This window comes from Notamacropus eugenii, chromosome 2 (assembly GCF_028372415.1).
Source record: "Notamacropus eugenii isolate mMacEug1 chromosome 2, mMacEug1.pri_v2, whole genome shotgun sequence".
NCBI classification, from domain to species: domain Eukaryota; kingdom Metazoa; phylum Chordata; class Mammalia; order Diprotodontia; family Macropodidae; genus Notamacropus; species Notamacropus eugenii.
This window is the reverse complement of record NC_092873.1, coordinates 104,931,548-104,943,746: the sequence shown is the minus strand read 5'-3', so window position 1 is coordinate 104,943,746 and position 12,199 is coordinate 104,931,548. Positions and strand designations below refer to the sequence as shown.

Here is a 12,199-nt window from a genome sequence, read left to right as displayed (position 1 = left end):
GTACAGATAGAACTCTATACTGAAAAAATTAAACAAAAGTACAAGCTAATTTAGGGAGGGAAGGCATTAGCATGTCTGGGGATCATGAAAGACTTCATGTAGAAAGTTGTGCTGGATCTTTGTCCTGAAGGAAGTCAGGGATTCTTAAGAGGTAGAGAAGGTGACGGGGTGTATTCCAGGTGTAGGGAACAGCCAATGCAAAAACATGGAGACAAGAGATGGAATATGATTTAGGAACAATGAAAAGATTAATTTGGTGAGATCATGAAGTTCATGGAGGGAAAAATGTATATAATGAAAGTGAAAAAGTAAGTTGGGGCCATATTGTCAAAAATCCTCCAACCTCTAAAGGGAGCCTTCTGGGCTATGACAGAAACCCCACAGTCCAGAGCTAGGTTTGCTAATCAAAGTCACTTTAATACTCTCCCAAACATATCCCCTATAATCTGTCCTGGCCCCCAGCATGGACACCTCCCTAATCATGTCAATCATCTGGCTTGGCTCCATCATTCAGAATGTATCTAGGAAACCTTTCAAATTCTTGATGCTTGTAGCAATACAACTTGTGTGTAACTCCCATTGCCAGGGGCTGAACCTGAGATAGGGAGCTGACCAAAGTCTAACAGTCAGGTGCTAAACAAGGGAAAATCAGCAGTGGCATCTCAGCCTCACCTGAATGATGGCTGCTTAGACAATTCCCATGGCTCAGTTAAGTCTAGACACAGCCATTAGTGGAATGAGAAGGCAATGCTACAATGTAACCAGTCATCCAAAGTACAAATATTTATTAAGGAACTATTCTTTGCTCAGCCCTGTGCTTGGGGGCAGGAGAATACAATGTATCAGAGACACCCTGACCCGCATGAATATGTAGCTAATGGTTTAAGGGTCCGTCTACTTGTCTCTATATGATACAGCGAGTAGTACAGCAAGAGTGGAAAGTAGGGGATATTCCTATGACAGGGGATGGGCAAGAAAGATGCAGGTAGGATCTGAGCTGGGCCCAGGTGTGGAGAGCTCAGGGCAAGTGTTAACAAGCATTACTTCACTACATTAGCTCACATTTATGTGGTGTTTGAAGGTTTGCAAAGTTTTTTTTTTTTTTTTTTTTTTTTTTACAAATATCTCCTTGTCAAGATGACTGTGAGAGGTAAGTGTTATTTTTATCCCCATTTTACAGGTAAAGAAACTGAGGAAGACAGAAGTTAAGTGACTTACCAAGGGTCAATAGCTAGCAAGTGTCTGAGGCTGAATTTGAACTCATCTTCCTGATTCCAGGTCCAATGCTCTATCATCGAGAGCACCTAGAGGCCTCCTTCACTTACTTAAGCAATAATCACTGAGGATTTATTGCACAGGAGTCACTCTGATGGGGGTTTTGGGGCTTACTAAAAAGTACAGGAAATTGCCTTTGCCCCCAGGATCTTGTAATCTAGCTGGCAGACTAAAGGACAGATCCGTAAGGCTGGGCACCAAGACTGAATATGGTACATGTTGTGAATATTGCATAAAGGATCAGGGCTGCAGGAATGCAGATGGCAACTTTACTTTTGGCAAATGCTTTCCCATATAACCTTGGGTTAAGCACTGAACCTCATTTTCCTAAATGATAAAATGGATTACGTGTAGTAGTGGTGGCAGGGAGGGGGTAGGTTAGACCAAATAACTGCTGAGATCTTTTCTCGTCCTAACATTCTATCAATTAATCAAGAAACAAGCATTGATTAAGCACCAACTATGTACTAGGCACTTTTCTAGGTACTGGGAATACAAAGACAGGAATGAGAATTTAGTTCTTATTCAAGGAGTTAACATTCTATCAGATTATAGGTGTATGTGTATGTATCTATATCTACATCTTTATCTATCTATTTATCTATCTATCTATCTATCTATCTATCTATCTATCTATCATCTATCTATCTATCAATTATACATTAAAATAAATTCCAAGTAGATGTGTGTGGAAAGGCACTAGAGTAGCTGGGACCCAAAGGAAGGACTTCATGTTGAAGCTGGTGTTTGAGAAGAGTCTTGAATGAAACTGGGAACTGTCTTAGGCCAGTGAGGATGGAGGATATTCCAAGCACAGGGGCAGGTGACACAATGGCCTGAAGATGGCAGATGGGGAACTGGCAGAAGGCCATTTTGGCTGAAGTAGAGAGCAGTGGTGTTAAACCCAAATAGGTAAAGAGGCCACTAAGCCATAAATAATGACCCCACGTGGGCTACACATTGACTTAGGAAACAACGTATTGATATTATCTGTTTGCATTGTATTTACATTAATTTCATTAAATATTTCCCAATTACATTTTAATTGGGTGGGAGGTGCAATAAGAAGGCCCTGGAATTTGCCTGGACCTAAAGAGTGCAGGAACACCATGAGGCTTGGAAAGGTAGGTCAAGGCCACCTTGGGAAGGCCTTGATAAGTCAAGCAGGAGAGAGTTTTACATTTTATACTAGAAGTAACAAGGACACACTGGACTTTATTGAATAAGGGGGTGGCATGGTCAGACCTGCACTAAGAAAAATCATTTTGGCAACTGGGAGGAGAAAGGGCTGGAATAAAGAGTCGGGAACTGGGAGTAGACCCATAAGGAGGCAAGTGCAATAGTCCGGGATCCAAACTAAGCAGGGAGTAGAAAGAGGACTAGAAAGAGCCCAATTGCTGTTGGGACAGAAAGACAGTAGAGACAAAGTAAATTTGTGTGTGCAGGGAATGGACATCTTGAAATGCAGTTGTGAGTGCAAAGAAAGGAGTACCGGCCTGGGCCTCAGAAGGCGGGCGTTCTAGTCCACGAATTTGCCGCCCAGCTGGGGCTAGGGGTGGAGTGGGGGTACGAAGGGGGGAGGGCTCAGAGTGGTAGAACTGGGCATGCGCACAGAGATCAGCCTGATTAGAAGAGTGAAGCAGTGGAGCTGCTTTTTACCCCGTGCCCAGCCAGAGTTTGGGGGTGACTGATGCCACACAGGGCTGACCTGCCTCTGGGACCCTGCAGCGCACTTTATGGATCAGTTGAAAGCTGAGTGTCACTTTGTCGATGGGACTGAGCACGTGCGGTTTGTGGGGAGACTCATCTACAGCCATCAAGAGAGCCTGAGCTTCGACAGCGACGTGGGGGAGTTCATGGCCTTGACCGAGCTGGGGCGGCCCCTTGCGGAGCTAATGAACAATCTCCTGGAGGCGCTGGAACAAGCGCGGGACCAGGTGGCCAGGTGCAGGGACAACTATAGGTTGTTAGAGTCCTCCTGGATGCAGAGGAGGGGTGAGTGGGAGCGGCAGGAGGGGAGGGAAAAGGGGAGAGGGAAAGAGGGATGGGGAAAGGAAAGGAGTGGAGAAGAAGGGTTAGAGGATGAGGGGAAAGAAAGAGGAGGGGAGGAGGATGAGGAAAGGACAGGGGGAGGTCAGATGAAGAGAGAAGAGAGGAGAAAGGAGGGTGAAGGCTCTCACACAAGAGCTTTTTTTTTCTTTTCAGTTGAGCCTGAAGTGACTGTATATCCATCAAAGATGGCTCCCCTAGGATACACAAACCAGCTTGTCTGTTTTGTTACTATCCTGGGGACATTGAGGTCAAGTGGCTCCTGAATGGTCAGGAGGAGACAGCTGAGATTGTGTCTACAGGCCTGATTAGCAATGGAGACTGCACCTACCAGATTCTGGTGATGCTGGAAATGATCCCCAAGCATGGACACCTCTACACCTGTCAAGTGGAGCACTCCAGCCTTCTGAAACCTGTCACTGTGGTCTGGGGTGAGAAGCAGCTCCTGATCTTTCAGACCCAACATTCCTCAGGGCAAGGCAGCCTCTCATTATAGTCTTCTGTTGCCCACTCTCCTCCTCTACAATATCTTCTGTTTTTCCCGAGTGCAACCACCTGCTTGCAGTTCTGAGCTGAGGACTATGTGGCCCTAGGACCTTGGAATCCTCAGTGGTCCCAGCCCTAGAAGCTAGTCTCCTTTGGGTGTTTTATAATTAGGCTGTATGCTTCTTTCTCCTGGAATAGAGTAACTAGGTTTCTCTTCCTCCTTCCCTTTAATCAATTATTCAGGCTCTTAGACTTGTTTGCTTACCATACCAGCATGTCTCCTGGAAGGAAAATGGTGATTCTTGGTGTGTCTTCTCCCTAGAAGCACAGTCCAGATTTGCCCAGGGAAAGATGTTGAGTGGAGTTGGTGGCCTTGTGCTAGGGTTGATCTTCCTTGTGGTTGGCCTCACTGTTCACCTTAGGAGTCAGAAAGGTGAGAAACTGGTGGGATGACCCTGAGGTCCTCATATTCTCTCAAAGGGAGGAGGTGGGGACTGGATTTGCCTGGGGCTGTGATTCTGGTGCAGAGGTGAGGAGGTCCTCTATCTTTGATTGCAGATTCACCAGGGTTTAGTGTGAATATTTTTGTATGTCAAATCTCCCAAAGAAACCAAGGCCACCAACCAGTGGGTAACTTCCTCTACCCATATGGGGCTTGGTTCTCATAACAACAACCTTTTCTCAATAGATTTTGAAGCTAAACAAAACCTCGGACCCTGAGGGGAAAGAAGTGATGGTGCTTCTAGATTCAGGGACCTACACGTGATTCATAACCGTGCTCTGATAGTCTCCATCTGACCACTGAGGTTGTGTGTCTCCTAGAGCTGGTCCTTCTCCTCCTAGCATCTCTCTCAAACATGGAAGCCACCTGCCTGTATCCAGGAGGTTAGCACTACTGATCCTTTCCCTGGATCAGCTCTTTCCCTGTCTCTATCAGGGCTCTCTATGCACTGCCTCTCACTGTAGGCCTCCTGTTGTGTTTGACCTGCTACCCACACAGGGTCTTGAATGGTAAGGGAGAGGTCTGTACTTCACTCTCATAGATATGCATGCTTCTGCATACACATTTTGGGCATTTTTATCCCTTCAGTCTTTAGTAAATCAGAAGAGAAAGAATCTCCCGATGTTGGGCAACAAGGTAATAGCAGAAGTGGGGAGAGGGAAGAAACTTGACTATTACCATGCATTTGTGGTATCCATGTGGTTAATCCCTACAAAGGTTCTGATCACACAGCTGCTCCAAGCTTTGTTATACTACAACGTGACTTTTACTCTTGTCCTCCCATAAACCCTTCATAGAGGTGCACTCAGTATGCTGGTAGCCTTCCTCTAAATGACATGATGTCATGTGAGTGGCACTGAATCATATAGACTGTCCACTTGATTATTCCACACATTCCCTACATGATAGCCTCACTTCCCTTTTTGTTCACACATCTCTGATGACATCCTTTATGCTCATTCTCCCTCTCAGTTCTTAAAATTGGTAATATGTTACACACACACAATATGCTACCTACCTACCTACACACACCCATTATTGTGCCTCAACATCACCCTCTTTTCAATTAAAGTTGTGTAGATATATTTTGCTTTCTCCTCCTTTTTATTTATGAATATATCTCTGCCCATCTTTCTTTACCCACCAAGGCTTTACTTGTGTCAAAGATGAAAAAAAAATACATATGGTTATATAAAACCAATCACAGTTTCATCTATCGTGTTTGACAACCATGCAATATTTTCCACTCATAGTCCCCCATCTTTTCAACAAGAAATAGGCGCATGTTCTTCTCTATGGCCAAACTTGGTCATTGTGGTTACCAAGTCTAGCTTCATTTTATTGCTCTTTGTTTTTATTGCTATAATCCTCATCTCTATTGTTTTTCTAGTTCTGCATCAGTTCATGTAAATGCTCCCATTTCCCTCCAAATTCCTAATATCTCTCCTTCCTTGTATCATATTAATATTCCAATATATGTGTATGTATATATATATATATATATATATATATATATATATATATATATATATATATATATATATATATATATATATATATATATATATATATATGGTCTTCAGTATGTTTAGAAATTCCCAAAATGATGAATACCCAATTTTTGGTTCTTTTCTACCACAAAAATTTATTATAAATATTTGATATCTGAGATACCTTTCAGTTTGTGGCCTGTTTTGGTGTATATATCAAGCAGGAGAATAAAATGTATAAGAACTGTAGTTCTGATTTTTGTTCAATTTGTTTTCCATAATGGATAGACCAATTCACAACTCCAATAAGAGTGGTACTAATGTGACTGTCATCATGGAGTTCCACTAATATAAACTATTTTCAATTTTGGTCATATTTAGTGAGTTTGTGGGTATGAGGTGAAATCTGAAATAAACCCTGATTCTTACTCCTCAGATGACCCCTTCAATTAAAAATCAAGTCAGGAGGGGAAGACCCTCAGGGTTGCTGTTCCAAAGAGAAACAGTTATCATTGACATTTACTTGAAATTCATTGAAAGCCAGAAGAGCCCCAAAATACAGACATTAAGTGGAGCCTGGGCAGGGACTTATTGTGCTTGAATGTATGAGCTTCAGAGTGAAGTGGGTTTAAGGTTTTGAGAAAGAAAGAAAGAAAGAAATCTAGCCAGTAAACCCTAACTTAACTGGGAAGCTTCTGGCCATCAAAATTTTCCTCCCTTTGGAGAGGAGATGGAGAGGGAAAGCGAGGGGGTGATGATGAGCTGAGTTACTCAGCAACCCGGGTCCCCATTCAGGCAGCTCGGTCTACTCAGAGGTTGTGTTTGTCCTTTGTTCTCGAAGGGGACCATGAGTCGGTGAAATGATGACACAACTTGCAGTTGACTTTGATTTGAGTGAGGGAGAGCTATGCAAGATCACCAGCTTCACTTTCTCCTCTAGTGTCATCTGGATCCAGTGACCAGATATTCCAACAGTTTCTGTACTCTCAATCAGACAGACATTCGAAGGAGAATTTACACATTGGTCTGAGTTCTTGGGACTTTCATAGTTGTTTTCCTTTATATTATTATAGTAATTATATAAATTGTTTTCTTGGTTCTGCCACTTTCATTCTACATCACTTGATATAAATACTACTCTTTCTCTGAATCTATCCTTTTCGTTATTTCTTTTGGAAGAATAACATTCTTTTATAATCTGTTTAAAAAAAATCAGACATTCCACAATTGATCTCCATTTCTATGTCCTCATTGGTTCCCAGAAGAAAGAAGGTCCCTTGTTTTTCTTTGGGGGGGGCACCCTCCCTTATCACTAAGTTAAACATGAACATAGTGAGCTTCCTGGAGGGGGACAGAGGGACCACCTGCTTGCTTAAGGTAGAGAAAATCAGTCTAGTTCAGACATGGAACTAATCAAAGCTGTGCAGGTCAGTAGCAGGAATGGGCTTGGGAATAGCCCCCATATTTCCAGCCTCAGAGAGATACAGAGATACAGTTTTTAGAATAAAATAAAATACTAATTCTCAATTGTGAAATCTTATAGTATTTTCTTAATCCTCATCCTTCTGCAATTCTCTATGGTAGTCGATGTGTGGTTTGCCCTTCTTTCTCAAAGAGGACTATGACTACAGGAAGATGATGCCATGACTTGTAAGGGGAGTTGGATTACAGTGAGGGAAGGCTGTGCAAAGTCATTAGCTTCCCTTTCTCCTCCAGAGCCATATAGGTCTAGTGGACAGATATAGATCAGGACAACTGGAGATGGCCCAAGATGCAGTGGGAGACGATGACCTTTGTAAGTTAAAGTCTTTCTGAGTTTCCACTTTGCCTGAGGCAATGCCCATTCAGTGATTAGGGCTGTTTAAGAAGTGAGCTAAAGGATGGTCCCTATAAAAATGAAAAAAAATGAAAAGAACTCAAACTGGGAGGGGGAGACCCTCAGGGTTTAATTTAGAGTAGACAATGGATCAGTACAACCCTCTACAACTCAGAACTCTTGAGCTCTAGTGATCCACCAGCTTAAGCTGCTCCATCGTACCTGGGATTACAGGTGTGTGTCTCCATTCCTGGAGGATTGATAACTTTGCAGAGAAGAGTTTTAGTTGTGTGGTAGAGTGAGATGCCAGATTTCAAAGGATTAAAAAATGGTATTACCATGAAAGTGACTACTTTTTTCATAGAATTTCACTGTGAAACAGAGATATAATAGTTTGAACAAGGGACATAGTAAAGTAAAAGTATTTTATTTTTAAATTTTTTTAATTTTGTGTATCACTTTTATAAATAAAAATACTAATCATGACCATATAAAATGAATGACTGGCTTTTAATTTGTAACACCAATGAGATAAAAAAGAGTTTGTGAGAATACTGTTACAGTGATTAGTCAATAGCAGTCCCTGATGGAAGAATGATTAGAGGTGGTTTAGTGAATCCAACGATCTCTAACCCATAGGGTAATGACAGAATATCACCACACCTAGCGACCAATCAAAATATTGAGTGGGCTTGTCTTAAGACATGCACCCATGATTAAAGAAACCATAGCCTTGCATAAAAATCTGGAAAGATGCCCATTCAGCTTGAGCTTAAAATGTCCCTGATTAATGCCTGTAGCATGATGGGGCAGACCTCAGCTTCCAACTCAAGTCTGAGGAGTAAATAACCTATTGGAGTTGCTAATGTACCTAAGATATTCAATTACATTAGTCAAAAGTGCCCCACCATCTTAAGATTTTAATTACTAGAAAGAAATTCAGTTTTTAAAAATAAAAATGCAGAATTCTTAAGTTCAAAGATAGAGGAGGCATTAAATGTTACATAAAAGTATTTGTGCGTGCCCACAATCAGGCATGTAAAATTTATAAGACATTTTAATAAAAGTGTAGAGGAATTAAATTAAGGTGGAATGTTAAATAGGCAACTGTTTATAATCAAATCTTCATAAATGAAAGATTAAAAAATAAAATGATGAGTTATGGATATATATAGAAGCACTTACAATTCTCTCTACAAGTCAAAGTCGAGTTACATTCCTCTCAACCAAAATATACCAAGTTTTCTACCAATTTAAGTGCTTCTCCCCCCAAATTATGAAGTTAAAATATAAAGTCCATTTTTCTTAATTAAAGTTTTTGGCAGACTGGAGATGTTATGTTCTGCACACTAATAACAAAAAGCAAAAGGCGGCACCATTCATCTTTGGATAAATTATTTGCTTATGAAAAACTGTCATCTAGTGACAATCACCAAGATTTATTTCATGGGGTTCCATGACTTCGTGAAGCACTTCCTGGTAATATTTATCTTTTAAAGTCTATCTCTAATTGCAATAGCTTTGGAAGCCCAAAGAAAAACTTGAGAAACATTCATGGTAAACTACACCTTCATTCAGTACTGAGAGCAATAAAATACAAGAGAAAATACAAGGTATATTCGATGTAATATACATTTTCTTATCTATATAAAAGTCACTTGATATTTCATACTACATTGTATGGTTGAACAATAAGGAAAATTCAACATTTTTTTAAAGGTGAACAATGTCAGTGACTTTCTATTTGTTAGCAAGCATTAAATAAAATAAGGATAAGATTATGCAATGTAAAAAGTCCCATAAAATGGATTCAAGTTCCACAAATCTGATTCCCAGATACAATGGCAGGATTTTGAGAAGAGGTAAAGGGCTATACGTGTATCCATTACCTTTTCTCTTTATGGCAAAATCTACCAGCATTTTGAGGTTTGTGAAATGAGGATGATCAGTTTCTTCAAAGCATTTTTCTAAAGGACTGATAACTCCTCCTTCCATATATAAAGAACACTGGTTAAAGTAATTACCCCAAAAGAGGGAAAAACATTCAGGAAAATGACCACTTTTATCTCAATGCATCTACTGTAAAAAATAAAATATTGGTATAAAGAGGTAGATTACAAAGAATAAAACCAGATTCTCCATTCTTTGTCACTTTTATTCAGTAGTTTCTTGTTTTTTTTCGCTATCTCTTATTTTGTTTTTGGTGCCAGACACAGCAAAGAGTGATTACAGTCCAACTGTCATTAAAACATTTGTTCGAAACATAAACCCGCTTTACCATTGGCCCCAAACTGACCCATTTCATATGCTTTATTTCTTTTTGAATATATCACCACCAGGGCTGGGTGGAGGGGAAGTAGGTAAGAGAGGTGATGGGAAGGAGTCCAGGAAGCCAGAGGAGGAGGAATGTTACAAGCCACAGTAAGAATGAGCTGTATTTAATAAAAAAGGACCACAAATGATACAGTAATGAGGTTACACAATTAAATCCCATAGCAGGACTGAAGGCTTTCACTGTGTTTGATGTTATCACAATGAAAGGCATAAAAAGTGGAGTAAACTAATGTTGATACAGTCCAATCTAGTCCATTAGGCAAGATGGTGCAAGTAGTCATTTAAATTAAAAGTGCCCTACCCTTACCTAAATGGCTAGCAGACATGGAGAACACCACAGTCAATCATCAACAGAGCTTTCTCCATGTAGCTATAGAAATATGTTGTCACATGGCACATTTTCAAACACTGGGAAAGGGGTGCCACAATGGACCTCTCTCTCTCTCTCCCCCGCCCCTCTCATACAGGTACAAATGCTAGATTCAACTATCTCAACTATGCAAGAAGTGGACTCCTGCTAGGAATGTCAACCCTAATTCACTTTGTCTTGAAATATATAAAAGTTGTTTGTAGTAGCTACAGCAATGATATTTTCCTTGGGGTGCCAAGTTGTGTGAAAGACTTTCTTGTTGAAGTCTAGGCTGTCGACACTTATTTCATCTTTCTTTCATTTGTCACTTGCACAGACTTTGTGTGGCTTCAAAACAGTGGGTGGCTTATTGTCTTCCCATGATGCTTCCAGGATGACATCTCATTTTGTATTTCTGTCAAACATTCTAAAGAAATTATTGTTAGATCCTATCATGAAAACACTGTCTGATCCATTCCAACAACACTCAAATTTTTCAAAAATGCAGTCGTTCTCATACAGCTAACAGTTTACTTCTGAGGTATTCATGCACCTGGTAGGTTTCCACAAGTCTGTTTTCCATGTTTAAATCCCAGATTTTTACTGACAAGTAATCTCTAGTCATCATATATCGACTACAATGGCTGAATTTTGTATCAGAAATGGAGGAAATGATTTCAGAGAAAAAGGACCTGTAACTGGGATCTTTGAATTCCTCAATTTCGAATGCCCATCACAGAGGGCAGATACCCTCATATCACATAGTCGAATTGTCCCGTTACTGCTGCTGTAAACAAAGGTGTTGCAGCTGTTGGGATGGAACTTGGCCACTGTGATCACTCTGGTCAACTCTTCCATGTTGGCAGGCTTGATATCTACAATATTAAAACTTCTGTCTGTAATTTCAATGTGCCAAAGATTAATCCCCAAATCATCTGCAGATAAATATGTTTCATAATCACTGTTGATAGAGATAGAGTTGATGTGATATGTATGAGCATTGGCAAATATTCTCCTTGGACTTGCCTCAACCGTCAGATCCATGGGTCTAAACACTGGCACCCATAGTGTGGTGACTGTTGTAGGATCCCTACAGCGACCGTCTTTGTCCTTTAAGTTATAGCCCTGAGGTCTTTTGTCCCTTTCAGATATTTTCCATAACTTTATTGTTTTATCATTGGTGATAATAAAAATTGAGGAGCATTTTTCTGAGGCAATCATGTAATCTTGTTGATCTTTTCTTCAATTTCCAAACCTTTTCAAGTAGTTACACTCAGGTTCATGGCTCTGGAAGTGCTGGAAACATTGTATTCTGCTCTGCTATGTGTTTGAATTTTTTTCTTCTGCTCCTGCTGGAAGATGACGACTCTACCTCCTTCATTTACTGTTGCTAGCAATTCTCCAGAATGGTTAAATTTTACTGTAGAAATTATATCTGCTTCTGCTACATTATCATCGACTGCCCCTTTTACCTGAAAAAAACACCACTGCATATCATTTCCTCCTTCAGCTCCTCCATGGCACACGGGAGATGGAGGCTACGCCCGGCTGCTCAGGCTCTCAGGGCCGAGGGCACCGCCCTCCCCAGGCGCAGGGGGCTCCTGTGGGCAAGGGCCCGAGGCGGAAGGGGTGGGGGCGGCGGGGCGGGGCGGGACGGGACGACGGAGCGGTGCTTGGGCACTCTGGCGCTTCTCGGCTCTCCTTCTTACCCCCAAACCCAGCCCAGCGGCGGCACCAGCGGCTGCGGTGGTGGCGGTTGCGGTGTGTGTGTGTGTCGGGGGGGAGCGGGGGGGGGGGGGGGGGGGCGGGGAGGCGGGCAGCGAGCGGCTCCACTTTCAAAAATCGAGTAAAAGTATTTTAAGGATGGGCAAGACATGAGCATGTTTACACGGAAGAGG

At 41.5% G+C, this 12,199-nt stretch overlaps 2 pseudogenes; one reads left to right on the top strand and one right to left on the bottom strand.

Moving 5' to 3' along the window:
• Window positions 1-2,936: 2,936 nt before the first annotated feature.
• Window positions 2,937-5,773, top strand: LOC140523654 (DLA class II histocompatibility antigen, DR-1 beta chain-like; annotated as a pseudogene).
• A 4,620-nt stretch (window positions 5,774-10,393) lies between these two features.
• On the bottom strand, window positions 10,394-11,892 carry LOC140526169 (serine/threonine-protein phosphatase 2A 55 kDa regulatory subunit B alpha isoform pseudogene; annotated as a pseudogene).
• Between the last annotated feature and the right edge of the window lie 307 nt (window positions 11,893-12,199).